Source organism: Pipistrellus kuhlii, unplaced genomic scaffold, assembly GCF_014108245.1.
Source record: "Pipistrellus kuhlii isolate mPipKuh1 unplaced genomic scaffold, mPipKuh1.p scaffold_m20_p_32, whole genome shotgun sequence".
NCBI classification, from domain to species: domain Eukaryota; kingdom Metazoa; phylum Chordata; class Mammalia; order Chiroptera; family Vespertilionidae; genus Pipistrellus; species Pipistrellus kuhlii.
The window spans coordinates 5,319,794-5,336,529 of record NW_023425532.1 but is presented as its reverse complement, the minus strand read 5'-3'; the positions used below and the strand labels follow the sequence as shown (position 1 = coordinate 5,336,529).

The following is a 16,736-nucleotide window of genomic DNA, read 5'->3' as shown; positions in this document are numbered from 1 at the left end:
GCCCCCCTGCAGCCCCCAGGGCACGGGTGTGACCCCGGGCCTAACAAAGGGCCATCTGAGCTCCTCTCAGCCAGGGGCCGGCGGGGGAGGGGGTGGGGCAGGACAGGCGCTGTCCCCCACCCCACCTGGCAGGAGCCCTCGAGGAAACCAAGGTGGCATTGTCAGGGCTGCCAGGCGCTCCTGGGCACGGCCTGGCTGGGCACTCTGGCCTCCGAGTCTGCCGTCCAGCCAGTGGCCCAGCCTGGCCTCGCCCAGCCCGGGGCGGCTCCGCCCGAGAGTGCGGGCTTCCCAAGCAGAGCTGGAATTCCCGGCAGGGCTCAGACAAAGAGGGACGGGCAGATCGACGCCGCGGGCCAGCCGAACCACAGCCTCCTTTACGTGCGCGTTGGGGCCAGGGGCGCCTGCTAATCCACTCGCAGGCCGAACCCACACGGTCCCTTCGCGGGGGGAAAGCACACCAAAATGAAAGCGCGCCCCCTCCCTTCCTCCCAGGGGCCCAACTTCGCACCTCTTCCGGTTGTCTGGCTCAGCCCACTGGGCCCTGGGTGGCCTGGAACAGCTGAGCAGAGCACCACCTTGTTCTCACCCCAAGTGTGACCTGCTCCTCCTGCCCCTCCATCCATTGAACGTCAAGAACGCCAAAGCTCTTAGGAATCCTCCCACCCGCCTCACACACACCTCCTCCTCCGCTCTACAGGGGAAGAAACTAACCAGGAGGAATATTGGTAATTGCGGGCCATCCACCCTTAAGCTGGTCAGCTTTGCCTGCAGTTCCCTTCAGCCATAGACACGTTTCCCTGTGCTGGAGGGTGTGAAAGAGACGGCGTGGCCCACGCTCCGGTGTCCACCAAGGTCTCATCCCGAAGGAACGTCTACGGCAGACCCGGAGTGGAGTTGCTGGCCATTCAGCCTGTGTAGCTCAATGTGGATGTGTGCGTATGAATACTTTGTTCCCAAGTGACCCTCTTCACACCTTTAAACGGGCTTTTGTCTTTGGACCCAAGTTCCAGAATCCTCCCCGTTTCCAGCTCAACAAAGTCTGGGATTTTTCTTGGGATGTTGCTACAGGTCTCTGGACCTGCAGGTCCCCGTGTGCATCCCTCCTGAAGGACCTCCTGCTCCTATGGGCACCGGGCCCACATCTCAATCTGAGCATGTCTAACGTGCACACCTCCCCACTGCTTCCATTCCTGCCTTGGCTACATTGTGGCTCTTTTCCAGGCCAGACCAATATGGGTTTGCAGGTTAAATGTAACTAGGACTTCCCCTAGACCGCAAGCCTTAAAAGGGAGGGGGAGGGGGAAGGTGCTCCTAATGGTTTATTTATACATAGGGTAACCCACCCACCAATTTCAACCTCTGGAGAGAACTAGACTAATGCCTGCACAGCTGTAAGTAATTTTTAGACCAATTCAATATTGACCCCACGTATGCGTATACAGATGATCAATCTTACACACATCACTGTCCAACTCCTGTTTGGAGGCAGCCTTCCTCACATCTCATACCAACTCCCCACAAGTTCAAGTTAAAAGTGTGTCTATTTATACAGACAACTCAAGGGCCCATATGCTCTCCCCAGTGCAGACCTGCACACAGGGGCCTGGCATTTCAGCTTGGGTCTTCCGTCCTGATCAGAGGCCCAAACCGACCACAGCTCTGAGCTGACCTTCCACCTGGGGGACCCACGGTCTCTCCCTGGAGGCCGCGGCTACCTCCGCATCTCCCAAACCGGTTCCTCACTGAGGCTCCCTGTCCAGGCCTCCCCCAGCGAGGAGCACCGGGTGAAACTGGATCATCCATCAGCTGCGTTTGGTTTTTGGAAGAATCCGGCCCAACGCACCAGGCTGTGCGCGTGCAAACATTAGAGAAAGGAAAACCCCGGGTCCAGACTCCTGCCCCTCCCCGCGGGGGGCTCCTCTGCCTCCAGGAATTTCTTTCTGCCAGGCTTCTTGCCCACCCCCACCCCCCTTCCAGCCTCCCCTCCACCCTCCTCGCTGGGCCCGCAGGCTGACTCGCTCACTCAGCTCACGGGAGTCTGCCGCCGCCTCCGCGCCACCCCCCTTCCCGTCCTTCAGCCGGGAGGGAGCCTGCATGCCTGTCTAGACCGATCTATCACAGGCTCGGCAACAACCCCCGCGAGAGCGCGGGACCCTGCCCGGTGCCCTGCCGCCGGCTCCCGACGGCGGAGCCCGGGGAGCGTGACCGCCGCCGCGGGGCGGAGGGGCAGCCTCCGGGCGCGAGCGGCCCGGCGCCCCGCACCGCGGTGCTCCCCGCCCGGCCCCTCGAGCTCCCGCCAAGCCGGCCGCCGGCCGCAGCCCCGCTCGGCGCTGGGCAGTCCTATTTTTATCTGGTCTAATCCCAAACTGGGCGGGGAGCACAGGCGTCGTGCTTCGAGAACAAGAGACAGGCGAGGGAGGCGGGAGGAGCGGCGAGGCGGCGACGCGAGCGGGAGCGAGTTAAAGACACAGCCGGGGCGACCGAGGGCAGCAAGAAAGAGGGGCGGCGTGGGCCCCGCGGCGCCCAGCGGAGCCACCCCCGCCTCCTCCGGGCCCCGATGCCCGGCCCTCCCCACCTCCGGGCGGCGCGCTCCGGCCCGGGCCGCGGGGCTCGGCCTGTGTGGGAGGCAGAGGCCCGGCCGGCCCTGCAAAGGGCTGGAGAGAATCGCTAATGAGCTGTGCGGCCCATTGATCCGGAGAGCACTTCCTAATTAACTCTCAGTCACCTACTGGTGACAGCGCCTCAAAGGACAGCGCGGGGCTGTCCGCGCCCCAATCCGCCCGCCGAGCGCCGGGCGCCCGGACCCCGCGCACTCCCCGCACCACCCCAGGCGGCCCAGGTTAGCGGCGGCGCTCGGGCACACCGAAGGCCGGCTCGGATTAAACCTGGACGGCATATTAATCAACCCCCCCTACTTCCTCCACGCGGTGAAAGCATGCCCCAAATAAACACGAGAGCCAGCAGCGCCAAGCCTCCACCAGACCCCAGGCCGGGGCGGAGTGGGAAGGGTCGAGAAGCACACGTCTCCTCCGAGCGTCCAGGTAGAGGAGGCTCCGAGGCTGACAATTAAAGCGCCTTCCACGCAAGCAATTCTGTTGGCAAAACCGAATCCAACACCCTCGTAAGGATTGATTTCGACCCGCGGTGTCCGTTTGCAGAGCCACAGGAAGTGTCAGGTCGCTAGAAATACCCCAGTCTGTCTGGGTTCACCACCCACCACCTTCTGGAGTGGGCCATTTCCTCGCCGTTTTTTACTCCCAGGCCATTTTAAAGATCTTTCTCCAAAAGGCTAGCCCTAGAACATAACACCACTACCTCTCCCCTAGCCTCTCAAAAAAAAAAAAAAAGAAAAAGAAAAGAAAAGGAGAAAGAGGGAGGAAAAAAAGAAAACCCCAAACCCCGAGCTGTCTAGTCTAGACACGGAGAAGCTGTGCGAATACCTATTTGAAGCGCACTGGTTTCTTTTCAAGGTTTGTTTTTAAATACACATACCCCCCCTCTTCCATCCCCAGCCCCCACCCTTCAGACGCCGGCGGCGCGCGTCCTCGCGCGCGGGCACTCACAGCCTCTAGCCTCCAGCCGGAGATCTCGGACTTTCTGGAAAAGATTCATTAACGGCAAATTAAGCCTCGCCTGGCTTCGGCCTGCTCACGGCCAGACTCCGCCGTCTCCGGGACCGGGGACGTGCCCGCTCGCTCCGAGGGCGAGCAGCGGGAAGCCCGCGGGGACCACGCGTGCCTCCGGCCGCCCGGATCGCACACGGCGCCTCGGGGCTGCTCCGTAAACAGCAGGCGCGCCGCCGCCGGAGCCCCCGAGTTGGCGGAGGCTCTGCGGCGCGGCCCCCGCCTGCTCCCAGCACCGGCTCCGCGGCGCCTCGCCCTCCCCGCCGCGGCGAGGATCCCGCCGGGTGCGCAAGTTCCTCTTCACCTTCCACCTCCACACCGCACGCCCGCCGAGTGGGACCAACTTCCTCCGGCCGCAGACTCGCACACGCCCAACAGGGCTTCCCACCAGACTCCCCGCTGCCCAGGGAGGGCCCAGGTCCTCCCCCCCTCCTTCTCTCCGCCCTCCCCCCCCCCCACATTCTACCCGCCCCCCCCGGGGGGGGCTCCGAACTTAAAACACAGCCCGCAGGGGCGAGGCAGGATGGGGATGGGAGGGGGTCGCCGATTGCAATTTTACAGGAACATTTACAAAACAAAAGCGTCTGACCTGGCGGATGGGCGGACAGGCCGAGTCGGAACCCCTCGCTCCGGTCGATTTCCTAGTAGTTTTTTTTTTTTTTTTTTTAATCCACGTGATGCGTGCTTTGGGGCAAGCCAAGAAAAAACCCGGGACTCCCCTCCCGAGTTGGGCGGCGGCGGCGGTAGCAGGTCGAGCTCGGCGCGGCCGGGGCGCCTGCCACACACCCTGGCGCAGGCACACGCCAAGTTCCACCAGGAGGAACGAGCGCCCCCGGAGAGGCGAGACGAGGCGGCGGCGGCTGGGGGTTTTTACAGTTCTTTCCCGAGTCGAAAAAGAAAGCAGACGGGAACCCGCCGCCCTCCCCTTCCTGCTCGCGAGCTAACGCCGAGCCGAGCTTCCCAGCTTCTAGCCCAGCCGCCCCCCCGCCCGCGCACGACTCGCGGCGCTCCGCGGCCACCGCGCTCCAGCGCACGCAGACACAGGCTGCAAACTTCCACTCGGCGCGCTCCGGCCCCCCCGGCCCTCGGGGGGGCGGCAGGACCCCCGCCGCGCCCCTCCCCGGTGCCCACGCAGGGCCGCCGGGGTCGGCTGCATTTTTAATAAGTTGGAGCTAAGACATAAAAACGAAAGCGATCTTCGCCAAGGGAAGCGCGAGGCGAAAGCTCCGCGGGGTACACGAGTCAGAAGAGCAGCCCGCAGCGGGCGGGGGCCCAGGGAGGGGGGCGACTGCAGCCCGCGGCGCGCCCGCCCGCCCGCGCGGCCTCCCCGGGGAAAGGTGTTCCGGGCACTGACCTGAGATCCCGGCCGGGGAGTCAGCCGGGAGCTGGCGATCCGGAGCTTTGAAGTGCCCCCTACCCCGAGCAGAGTCCAGGCGGCTAGGAGCCAGGGCCGGCGGGTGGGTGAGTGCGGAGAGGTGCGCGGGGTAGGAGGAAAGTGCGGCGGCGTCGGCAGCGATCGGAGATGGAGCCGCGCCGGGGAAGCGTGGCAAGCGGCAAAGTTTGCCGTCCCCGGCTGGCCGCAACCCGCTCGCGGCGCCGCGCTCACTCGCCTCCCTCGCCGTCTGCTGCCAGCCGGCTGCCCTCGGGGTCGGCCCCGCGGAGGGGTGGGCTCTGGGCCGGGTGGGGGCGGGGCGGGGCGGGCTCAAAGCCTCCGGGCAGGTGGCGACAGCCCCGAGCGATCCTCCGGGCTCCCGCGGCTGGGCCGGGCTCGGCCGGGCTCAGCAGCTCCCGCGCCGCCGCTGCTGCCACCCGCGCTCGGGCAGGAGCCCCAGCGCCATGTTGACGGATCACCGTGAGCGCCCGCTCGGGCTGGGTGTGTGTGTGTATGTGAGTGTGTGTGTATGTGAGTGTGTGTGTGTGTGTGTGTGTGTGAGAGAGAGAGAGAGAGAGAGAGAGAGAGAGAGAGAGAGAGAGAGAGAGGAGAGAGGGAAAGAGAGAGAGCGTGTGTTGGCCAAGTCGTCCCTGCGCGGCGACAGCGCGGCTTGGGCTCCCCGCCTGGCGGCTCGCGGGCTCCCCCTCCGCCGCCGCTCGCTCCGCTCCCGCTCTCGGTCGCGGTCTGGGCTCCGGCGCGTCTCCCCCGCAGCTGCCGAGCTCCGGCGGCGATCGGCGAGGAGCGTAGCTCAGGCTCACCTTGCCGCTGGGAGCCCGGGCTCCGTCTGCCGCCGCACGCCGCGATCCCAACGCGTCTCCCCTCCCCGGTTCCCTCCTCTTCCTCCTCCCCCTCCCTCCACCCGCCCTTTCTCCCTCCCTTCCTCCCAGCAGCCGCCTCCCCTCCCCCCGCAGGCGCAGCGTTCGGGCGACAACCGCCCGCCCGCCGCCTCCAGCTCTCGCAAGTTTGAGCTCCCCGGCCTCGCTCACCCTGTGCTGCGGCGCCGCGGCGGTGGGCTGGCGGAGGGCTGATCCCCCAGGATAGGGGCGCCGGAGCTGCCCCCGCCATCGGCGATCCCCCGCCGGGCGCGTTTCGCCTCTCGGGGTCCGAACCCCAGACCACTTGGGTGGCGCCCCCCCTGGCCCCCGGCCCTCCCCTCCCCCGCTCGGACCGAGTTGGCTGCGCTCACCGGGGCTGGGCGCGCCCCAGCCCGACTCAGGCGGCGGCGGCGGCGGCGGCGAGGGCGGCCCGCAGATCCCCAGCCCGGGGGATGGGGGCGGCGGGGGCGGCTCTCGGAGCCGCGCGCCGAGACTCCCCTCGCTACCCAGAAGGCCAGTGGAGGACCGCAATTACCATAAAGCGCCTCGCACTCCGCTCAGCCAAAGCTGTCAAACCCCAACAGCGGCCGCTGCCGCCTCCTCTTGCCACCAGCGTTGCGCTCCCCCGGCCGCCCGGCCCCTCGGAGACCCAGCGGAGCCTGGCGAGTGCCCGTTGGCGCCCACCCCCCGCCCGGGGCGTCCCTTCCTCCCGGAGGAGCCCTTCCCTGTTCGGCTGTCCAGAGCTGCCTGAATGCACGGCCCCAGGCACCGGGGCCCGTTCCGCCCCAACTCCGCGCCCGAGTTCCCCGGACGTTCCAATTGTGTGGGAATTGTTCGGGAAGGCGGGGGGCGGAGGAGGCAGCCCTCGGGGCACTGGGAGGAGGGAATGGGGGAGCACGGTAGGAGAGAGATCCGCCAGCATGCCTCCCAGTTCCTGGGCATTTCACAGTTTGCACCTCAGAGGGCTGGAGGGTCTGTCCAAGCCCCCCACCCTCCTCAGGAGATTATCTCCCGCGTTTTATTTTCCTTGGCAGGGAGCAACTTTTGGCTTACACCATTCGCCCATAAATTTCCACTCGGTAACGTTGTGCTGATCGTACAGCCCGCGCCCGCAGCAGTTAATTCAATTGACACGTATTGAGCTTCTCCAGCGCACCCGGCGCGGCGCTGAGCGCGGGGCGGGCGGGGGGGGGGGGGCGCAGGGGGAAGGCGGGGACAGGCAGGCGGGAGGGGGAAGCGGAGAGGCGAGGTTCCGGCCTCCCCGGAGCGCAGGGCCTCTGGGGAGGGCCGAGAAGCCCCAGTACCTGCAGCTAGCGGAAAGGGGTGGCGGTGGGGGTGGGGTGTACCGGCCTCACCGCACCCAGATCGCCTGGACTACGGGCCAAAGGTGACCCCACTCCGATGCACACTAGGGTCTTTTCGTGCTGGAAATGGGGAGTCTCTGCTTCAGGACAAGATGGTGCAGGCTGCGTGAGACCATCCATCCGAAATGGAGGTGCCTTGTGAATCCACACGGAAAGTTTTCAAATACCCTGGAGTGTGTCCATGCCCAAAATAATCAAAAGCACCTCAAGTTGATTACTAAGTCAAAGTCAAGGCCAAAACCAGCTCTAGCTAGAAGATCCCTTTTAAAATGTAGACCTGACGCCGACTGCGGGACTGGTGTTAGGTGCGATTTTATTTATTGTCTTAGTTCTTAGCAGTTATAAAAACAGCCCTTCCCAAAGCAGAAGTGAAACATCTCTACCGTTTGAAATCCGAAACTTCGGGCAGAATCAGATCTTCGTGCTGCAGGGCTGCTTATAAGAACTGATGTGAAAGACAGGCGGGCCAGTGCCCGGCCAGCAGTACCAGCCCTCGGCCCCTGCTCCCGGGCCCTGCCTGCAGGGTGGAACGCACGCTTTTCCCTCCGTCTTTCTGGGGGTGGATGTCTCTGGAAGCTAACCCACACATTTTTTTAATCTCCGGTAACAAGCAGAAAGACACCTGGACTATTATGCTGTAAAGCTATTTTTTATAAAGACATTTTAGGGCCAGACATTAAAAGTTATTAGACTGAATGCATGCGAGTTACAGACACAGCTGGAGAAAGGCCTCTGGTTGTGTGTTGGAGCAACATTTCTTTTTGAAGCGACTCCTTTTATTCAAAACAAATCTAAAATAACCGAGAAGGCTCGAGTTGGGCGCTTGTGGGGAAACTCTCCGAGCGCCGTTCCAGGCAGTGAGGCCACTGTGCCACTGTGGGCCGGCCTGGCGAGCTGGCCTGGCGATTGGGGAATGTTGCCCAACCTTCTTTGCTCCCCTTCCCAAGCCTTCCCGACTCTCCCCCAAGGCACAGGCTTTTCCCGGAGTTCAGAATTGCAAGCAACCGTCCAGAATTTTTGGAAAATCCCGGAACCAAGCGAGAGTATGGAGCCTGCTGCCTCCAGGAGTCCGCGGCCCCCCGGGGCGGCTGACAAAGGGGCCTGTTTGTCTAACTTTAAAAGTCTGAGGGCTGAAATGAATGGGGGGGGGGTCGCTGTAAATGTGAAGGGGCCTCCAAGAGGGCTGACTGTGGGAGAAATTTGATGCTGGAGACAAACAAGCCAGTAAATTCGCCTTTGACGTAATTTGCCACATTTCATACCCCCTTTTTGCAGGAGTCTCGCCTCCTAGGTATCCTGGTTGGGCTAGTGGGATTAAAGGGGTTTCTCTTCCATCTCTAAGGGCACATTTTCCAACTCTGTGGGATTTTAAAAAAATATCTTTTTAAGGGAGTCCTAAGGGGGGGGGGGGGCGCCCCGGGGAGGTGTCCCTGACTCACAGAGAATTAAAACGTGAGGTTCTCCTGAGGTGCTCCAGGCAGAAGGGGGGGGGGGGCGGGTAGGGAGTTCATTCCTATCGGCCCGGTTAGCTGGAAGCGTTCCAGGGAGAAGCAGAAAGCTCAAGAGCAGTTTCACCGTGGGTTCCCACGCAAAAGGGGCTCCAGGAGGTGGGGGCACACGGAGCCTGCCGCATGTATGCGCCCAGCCCGGGCCTTCAGCCTGCTCCCTCCCACCGCCCCTTGGGAGCTGCCAAGGGGTCAGCCGCTAGACCAGGCATCCGTCAAGGGAGGTTTCAATGGAAGCAGAGCAGGCGGAGAGCAAGCGAGTGCGAGGGAGGGGTGCAGGGCGGCGGAGAAACAGAAGAGGTGCTTCTATTATAATTGAGCTGCGGAGGGCCGCCCTCCCCTGACCCCTCCGGAGGGTCTCCTGGTGAGAACATATGCCCGCACCCCCAGCTCCCCGGCACCCTCCTGCCACAGGTTCTATCCGGGCTCTGCAACTGGGCAGGCAGGTTGGGGCTTCAGGGAGCAGCTGGAGGCCGGCCACTCTCTCCAGGCCAGACCAGCTGCGGGGTGACCCAGGCCTCCTCACCTTCAGCCGAGGCCCAGGCCTTGGGGAAACAGCCAGGCACCCAGGGTAAGGTCCTCACTGGTGTCTGGAGGACCCTGGGATCCCCCATTGTGTGTGTGTGTGGGGGGGGGGCTGCTGGTAACACAGGCGTAGGATCTAAGTCATAAAGCACTGTAGGGCCCGCCTATTAATGTTAACCATTTAATCACACACACACACACACACACACACAGTCTTCCTTGGTTACTTTGTAAAAGAACCCATGGGCCCTTAAAACCGCCACTGGCCCACCCTCCCAAGCACAAAGCGTCCTGTCCCAGGAATTTGCTAGAGAGAAGCTGAAGGTAGCTGCCCTCCATGGGGGAAGCCTTTGAAGAGTTATTGGGCCACTGGGGCAGGAGAGCCCAAAAGGCAAGCCCCACGTGGTAACAGCAGGCAGCTGCCTCTGGGAATTTCTGGTCTGGGCTGGATTAGTGTCCGGCTCTGAGATCCCCGAAGTCAGGGACAGTGGGTGAACTGCCATTTACACTGGGGGGGGGGGGGTCCCGCTGGGCAGACAGATGGGTGTCAGCCGAATAAGCATAACCACAGGTCGCTGGGGGAGGTCCGTCTTGCACTCCACCTGGTCCCAGCTTAAGAACCCTGGGGGGCCGATGCTCCCGCAGGTAAACTCGACTGCCATGTTCTGCCCAGGCTGCTTAGGTAGCAAGGGCCTCCAGCTCAGGTTTTACCCGGCTGGGGGTAGTGCCCACCAAATCGCAGGATGGGGAGGGGGGGACCATCAACTACTGGTCCACTGACCCAGCACCCCGGACTACAGCCCCAGGCATTTTGGACCATGGCTTCCTTCCTCACTCCCCAGAAACCCCTGGGACTAGAAGGATCTGGAAGACCCGTCAGCAACCCTCGCTGGGGCAAATAGAGAGTACGGTCCCCAAATACCTCTGAGGCCCCCACCAACCCGGGGGGCAGAGGGGAGTGGCGTAGGGAGGAGGGTTGACTTGGGAAGATGGAAGCCAGCAACAAAACTGGGGGTTGGCACAGAGCTGGGGAGTCCACGAGGCCTCATCCACGGCACTCTGACCCCCCCTCCATGCACTGCTCAGCCTTGGCCCCCTTGACACCTCCCCCACCCCTGCGTCTCCAGCCGGTTAGCAGCCGGCAGCCCCCAGCCACCAAGGGGGGACGCAGGGTGTTTTGTGTTCCGAGGCCTGACAGAACCTTCAGTGTGCGGCAGAGGGAGGAGGCGAATGCATAATGCACAGCCTGGAAGCCCGGCCATTAGCGGCCTGTCGGTGACACAGACAAACGACTGAGAGGGAGGAGATCAGCTCTGGAGTTTAAATATACCAGCGGAGGGGAAACGCCATGATTTAAAAGTGTGTTTGCAGACACTCGCATATATTTTAATGATTTCCAGCAGGCCGTGCGTCCCGGCCTCGCACCCCCCTCCCCAAAAGGGGATCTGTAAGGGGGGGGAGGGATGAAAGCAAAGCGAGAGGCCTCCATGGGAGACCCACGCCAGCGTTGGCGAGATGAAGGGGAAGAGGCTGGGATACACAGCCGAGAAAGTGAGGCCTAGGGAAGCCACATGACCCATCCCCAGAATCCCCCCCCCCAATCTGGCATGGAACCTTCCACCCCTACCGGCGCCTCTGCGCTGCACTAGGAAGGGGGAGGGGGCGGGGGGGGGATAAACCCTGCCAACCTTGTGCTCCCAGGGCCCACATTTTGGAATCTTCCTTTCCCAGGGCGAGCAGCCTCTTCCCAGGTTTAACACACCAGTGCGTTTTAGCAATTAAGGCGAGAAGGGGGTGGGGCTGAAGATAAGCCAATTTTTTTCCGCCGCGCAAGTGTGAAAGATAAGATAACGTTAAGCTGGGGCGAAGCGGCTGCTTACAACCTCCCCTCCGCGATTTTGATCGGTCACTTCTTATCTCACCAAAATGCTCCTTTGGAAAACTGCATCAAAAAAAAAGAAAGAAAGAAAGAAAGAAATTAAAAGAAAAAGAAAGAAAGCTAAAGGGAAGCATTTTCATTGGGAAGTGACATTTAAAACCCACCTCCTCTAGGCCAGCAACCCCCTCCCCATTGGCAGGGCTCCCCAGGAGAAGTCGCACCTCAACTCCAGGGCCTCAGGATTTCTCATGGGGGGAGGGAGGCAGGATTCCTAGTGTGATGAGGCCGGATAAAACCAGATATGCATGAGGAGGGTTCCTCCTGCATCCAGCCCCAAGCTCTTGGTTACTGGGGGTGTTTGTGTTACCACCGCGCTGGTGTCGAAACTACAGTTCTATCTGGGAGGGTCATATAACTGTGTCAACACGAAGTGGCTGTTAATGCGAAATAATAAGAAACTGCTGATTTTTACAGGCCCCTGGAAAGGAAGGACAAGGCACCGCACGCCCCCAGCCCCACGGATTCTCAGCTGGACTCTCGGGGAGTTTTATAAAAACCCTTTTTTCCACACAGAGATCTCACGAAGGAAGGGGTTTCCGGAAGACTTTGTTTTGAGAGCGCTTTCGGTATTGAATCCAGGCCCCCGGGGCAGCCTGGAAATTCATCCCGGCCCAGCGGCTGGCCCCAGATCCCCAACATCAAAGCGGGGAGCCCCAGGCCAAGAGGACCAGCCTCAGCGCCCACCTCCGGCTCCGAGCCCCAAGCTCCCCCCTTCTCATCCCCCATCCCGGGTTCGCAGCTCAAGGCGGGAGGCAGCCTCGGGGCCAGGCTGCACGGCCTACAGCCCGGGGCCGGCCGCGGCAGGCGGATTGTCCCCGGGGAGCCGAAACCGCGGAGCGGGGAAACCCCTCCTCTCGCCCTTCCCCGAAGAGCCTGACCACGGCGTAGGCGCCGAGCGAGCGGGCATCCGCTGACAGCCCGGCCTCACGTAAGGCCCACAAGCGACCCATTAGTCAGCCCGAGTTCCCCTCGGGCCAGTCGTCTGGCGCGGCCCCAAGGCCGGGCGGGGAGGGGGTGCGGGGCCGCCGGGAGCGGGCAGTGGGGCGGGGGCGCGGGCTCTGCGGGGCCCGGCCGGGCTCGGTTCCGCGTTCCTGGGCCGGGGTAAGCTGAGCCGGCGGGGCAGGCCGCTCCCTGGCTGGCGCCGAGGCGCCGAGCTGCGCTTCACGTGCCCGCCATCAGCGGCGGCGGCGGGGAGGGGGCGGGGAGGCGCGCCGCAGCTCCGCGGGGTCTCGGCCGCCGCCCCTCCTCCGCCGGGGGCTGGGCCCGGACCACCCTCAGCCCCCGGCCCCACTCCGGCCCGAGCGGCGCGGCCACACGCGGGAGGCTCCCCGGGCACCACTCGAGAGCAGCGCGGCGGTGGCAGCGGGGAGGGTGCTCCTCGCGGCCGCCCCGGGAACTTCCCGGCCGCCCCGCCGCAGTCACCGGGACCGGAAGCCCCAGCGCCGCGGAGCGGCCCCCCTGGCCCCCAGGGTGTTCCAGGAGGGGCTGGCCGCGTCACCCTCGATCCCTCTGGCCCCAGCGGCCGGCCTCTCCCTATCCAAGCCCGCAGGATCCTTCTCGCCTCCAGTGAGATTCCCCTCCAGCCGCCCTCGGCGCCCCCCGCCTCCCGCCAGCCCCGCAGCTGGGACGGGAGGGGCGCGGAGCCAACGCTCCGGCCGGGCAGGAACACCTGCTCCAGGCCTGCAGCTGGGCGCGTGGTGCCGGCAGAGGCTGCCTGCTGCTGCGTGCAGATCGCGGGGAGAAAACGGGCTCCGAGGCCCGGGGCGGGACTCGGCCGGACCTCGGCCACCCCTCCCTGGCGATCACGCCCGAATCTCGGGGACTCGAGTCTTCTGAGGGTCAAAGGGCCGCCTCCCCAGGGATGGAGCTCCTGGCCTTTAGTCCGCCAGACAGTCGGGACAAAACCTGTTTGGGGAGCCTTCCCTGTGTTCGCCCCCGTCTCCAATCGGCCCCCACTCTGGCCTGGGGAGGCGGACGAGGGTAGGGCATGGGGGCACCGGCAGCTCCCCCGCCACCCCCGCGCGAAGGGCCCGGTACCAGGTACGGACCCAGCGCGGGGAGGGCCGTGGAACCTCCTCGTCCCCGTGGCCCGCGGATGGCGGCGGCCGACGTGACCCGCGCTGCCGGCGCTGCCTCGCCGCCTCCCTCCCCGTCCCGCCCTCCCTAGCAGCGCTGGCCCCGGGCCCGGCCGGGGAAGGCGTTGTTTTGCCAGCGGGAGCCAAGCGAGCGCGCAGAGAAAAGCCTCCCCGCTCTAATGAGAGAGCACGCAGCGCGGCGGCGAGGAGGATGATTACCCGGCGGGCGGGGGGGCGGCGCGGCCCGGCCGCGGGCAGCGTGTGCGGCGGCCCCGCGGGCCCGGCGGCCCCGCCCGTCTGGCTGCTAATCGCACGCTTTCCGCCGGTTCGGAGGCGGGCGGGGGCGGCGGCCGAGCCCAGCGCCGGCGACTCGGCGGGTGACACGGAAACATGGCGCAGCGCCCCTCCCCCGCCCGCCTCCCCGCGCTCCCGCCTCGCACTTCCTCCCGCCCGCGCGGCTTTTGCAGTTCTTCTCTGCTGTGGGCCGGCACCATTACGCCAGCAGCCTCCGAGGCGGCCCGCGTCTCCTGCCCCTTTGTTTTCGGGGGCTATAGAAAGCCTCCGCTTTTGTCCCGAGCTCTCGTTAAACCAAACTTGTGGTGGCAAAGCCAGGCGGTGCGGCCGGGGAGGGACCCGGGGATTTTGGCAGCAGCGGACCAGAGCGTGGTGGAAACTTCTCTCGCTGGGTTCTCTGCCTCCCGCCTTCCCCTCTCGCCCGTACACGCGCGCGCACGCACACACACACACACACACACACACCACCACCACCACCACCACCACCACCATCACCATCAACACACACACGCAGGCCAGTAGGCCTGCCGCCGCTTCCCCCTTCTCCCCAGAGAGGCCTCAGCGCTCCAGGGAGGAGGTCTGGGCCTGCAACACCGTGCCCAGGTGGGGGGGAGAGCTTGGGGTGAGTGTCTGTGACCCCCGAGTTTGGCTCCCCCCAGGTTGGCCTGGCTCCGGGCGGCCCTGACTGCCTCTCCCTCTCCTTGATCTCCGGAGCTTTGTATGAGCCGGTGGAGAAGGAAGGGGAGGGAAGAGAAGAAAGTGGTTCGTGTGAGGGGTTTTCATGTTCAGTCTGTTGGAACCTCTCACCCTGAGCACAGCCTCCTTTAGAGGATCTAGGGCGAGAAAGGGGGCCTGGGCACCCCGGGAGAGGGTCAGAACCTTAGGCCTGGGAGCGGGACCGCCCAATGCCGGCTGGCTCGGCCACACTCCTGCAGAGTGGGGGCCAGGTCCCTCCATACGGGAGACACCAAGCCTCCCTCCCCGGAGCGGGAGCGCCAGCCCCCCCCCCCCCCCCCCCCCCGCGCGCTCCCCATCCTGCGCGAACGCCCGCGGCTCTCCGCGCTGGAGCTGCTCAGGCGGCAATTTTTTTAAGCCTGCAATTAAGCGAGGCGTCGCCGTGTCCTCTGCTAGTGTCGATCCTGTCAGTCGCACATGGCCTTGGTGCTCCGGTCCGAGGCCCCGCGATTAGTCACAGGCTCGCTTCGCTCCTTCCCTAATCCGCCTCTGCAGGCAGCCTGGGGACGCGGCCGACTTGGCGGCGTTGGCAGGGAGCCACGGCGCGCGGGGCGGGCTGCCCGGCCAGTACCAGCCCTGCCGCCTGAGCCGGCGCGGGCCCCGGGGTGCGGGCCTGGGCCTCCCTCCCCTCTCGCAGCCTCCGGGCTGGGGCGGCGGTGCCTCTCCTTCTCGCCCTGCTCCCGGGCCTGGGAGATCTATTTGTGTGGTGTCATTTGCATAAAAATAGGACAAGTGTTTCAGTGCGTTCGAACGCGGGAGGCGAAATCCTTATTGATGTGTCTGTGTGGAGCCCGGGGTTGTCGGAGCGGTTTGATTTAGGGTGTTTGTGTTGCCTTAAGCGAGAAATGAGAGGAAATCCTTGCAGCGCCTTCGGCATGCCGGGCCCCCCAGAGCATCCCCCTAGCGCAGCGCGGGGCCGCCCGCCGCCCGGCCCTCGGCGCGCCGTCCACCACCAGCAGGTTGAGGGCCAGGCGGGCGGCCCATTATGACTCATAAACCCGGGCGGCCTAATCACCAGCTGCCAGCCCGGTTACGTGTGGCGCTTCCCAATGCTCCGTTCGCCCAGCCCGGGCCTCCAGCGGGCTCGCCCCGCTCCGTGGGGGCTGACCAAGCGGCCGCTCCTTCCCGTGGGCAGCGGGCTTCCCTCCCCGGGCGTCCCCTCGCCCCCGGCCTCTGCACCGCTCGCCAGCACCTCCTGAGCTCGGACAAATAGCTGCGGAGGGCACCGGCCGCGCGGAGCCAGTAAATCAATCATTAACTCCCCGGGTAACCCGGTCCGGGCGGGAGTGGTGGCCAGAGGCGAGGCCGCGGGCGAGCGCCAGGCCCCCTCTTCGGGGTGGGAGCCGTCCACGTGCCAGCGGACAAGGCGCGTGAAGGCCAGGCTCCCCTCCACACCCCGGGGGCCTCTGATCCCTCCAGAAGCCTCTGCCTGCTGTGCCTCTCAGGCCCGCACCCCGCCAGGCCGGGCAGGCGGGTTAGCGCGGCCCCGGGGAGGGCTTGAACGTTAACGAGCCGCCCCGGGCCTCGCGGCCTGCTCTCCCCCGGAGCGCTTCCGCGCTTGGCAGGCTCCTCTGATCCGGCGGGCTCCTCCAGGCTCCGGTTTGCCCAGCTACACTGATCGCCCCCATGTCCACCAGAGTCCCCCGCGGCGCCCCCACCACGGAGCCCGCCGTGGGGCAGCGAGCAGGGGGTTAAAGCCTCCGGTTCGCCCCGGCTGCTCGGCGGCGCGGAGGAAGCGCCGATCAAAGTGCTTACGGGGAAGGAAACACGCGCGCACTCGGGCCTGGGTCGAGGCAAACCGATTGGGAGAGACGGCCCGCCCCGACCCGCTTCCCACACGCCCGGGAACGCGGCGGCGGCGCTGGCCCGCGCGCTTCTCTCCACTGAGCCTGCCGCTGCGGGGCCGGAGGCCGGCGCGGGGGGGCGGGGGGGAGCCTGGGCTCCGCGCCAAGAGGCCGAAAGCCGCAGATTAGTCACCGCTCGGCTCGGCGCTCGCGGTGCGCCGGGAACCCGGAGGGCAGGCGTCGGCCCGCTCGGCCGGACTCCCGGGGCCTGGGCGCCCCGCCCCCACCCGCCGGGCGCGCCTGGCTGGGCTCTCGGGGACCCGCACTGCCGAGATCCTCTCGGCAGTTCAAGGGCAGGACAGAAACTCTGCAAGCGGAGTCTTGCGAACAGGAAATTTCTCATTGACAAGGTGCCGCCCCTCCCCCAAGCCGGCTTCAAAACAAAACAGAAACCCAGCGCCGGCAGCCAGCGCGCCCGGCCTGGGCCGCCGCCGCCAGCGCCCCTCCGCCGCCTCGGCGACCCCCGAGGCTCGGCCCTGGCCCGGGGGGTGGGCAGTTCTCCGGTCCTGGGCCCAGAGCGCCGGTGGCGACAAACAAACAGGCCTGGCGGGCAGGCTTGGCTCGCGCCCCGCCAAGGGCGCCGGT

At 65.3% G+C, this 16,736-nt stretch overlaps 1 protein-coding gene across 4 annotated transcripts in view; it reads right to left on the bottom strand.

Annotated features, from left to right (window-relative positions):
* BCOR (BCL6 corepressor) overlaps nt 1-16,736 on the bottom strand; it is a 75,682-nt gene that overhangs the window by 32,840 nt on the left and 26,106 nt on the right. The window contains exon 1 of one of the 4 annotated variants that reach the window (XM_036460495.2): nt 4,978-5,614. The exons of 2 other annotated variants lie outside the window; for them this stretch is intronic. The gene's annotated coding sequence lies outside the window, so the exon portion shown is untranslated. Of the gene's footprint in view, nt 1-4,212; nt 4,414-4,977; nt 5,615-16,736 lie in introns of those variants that run through there. One more of the 4 variants, XM_036460496.2, reaches the window with a different exon arrangement.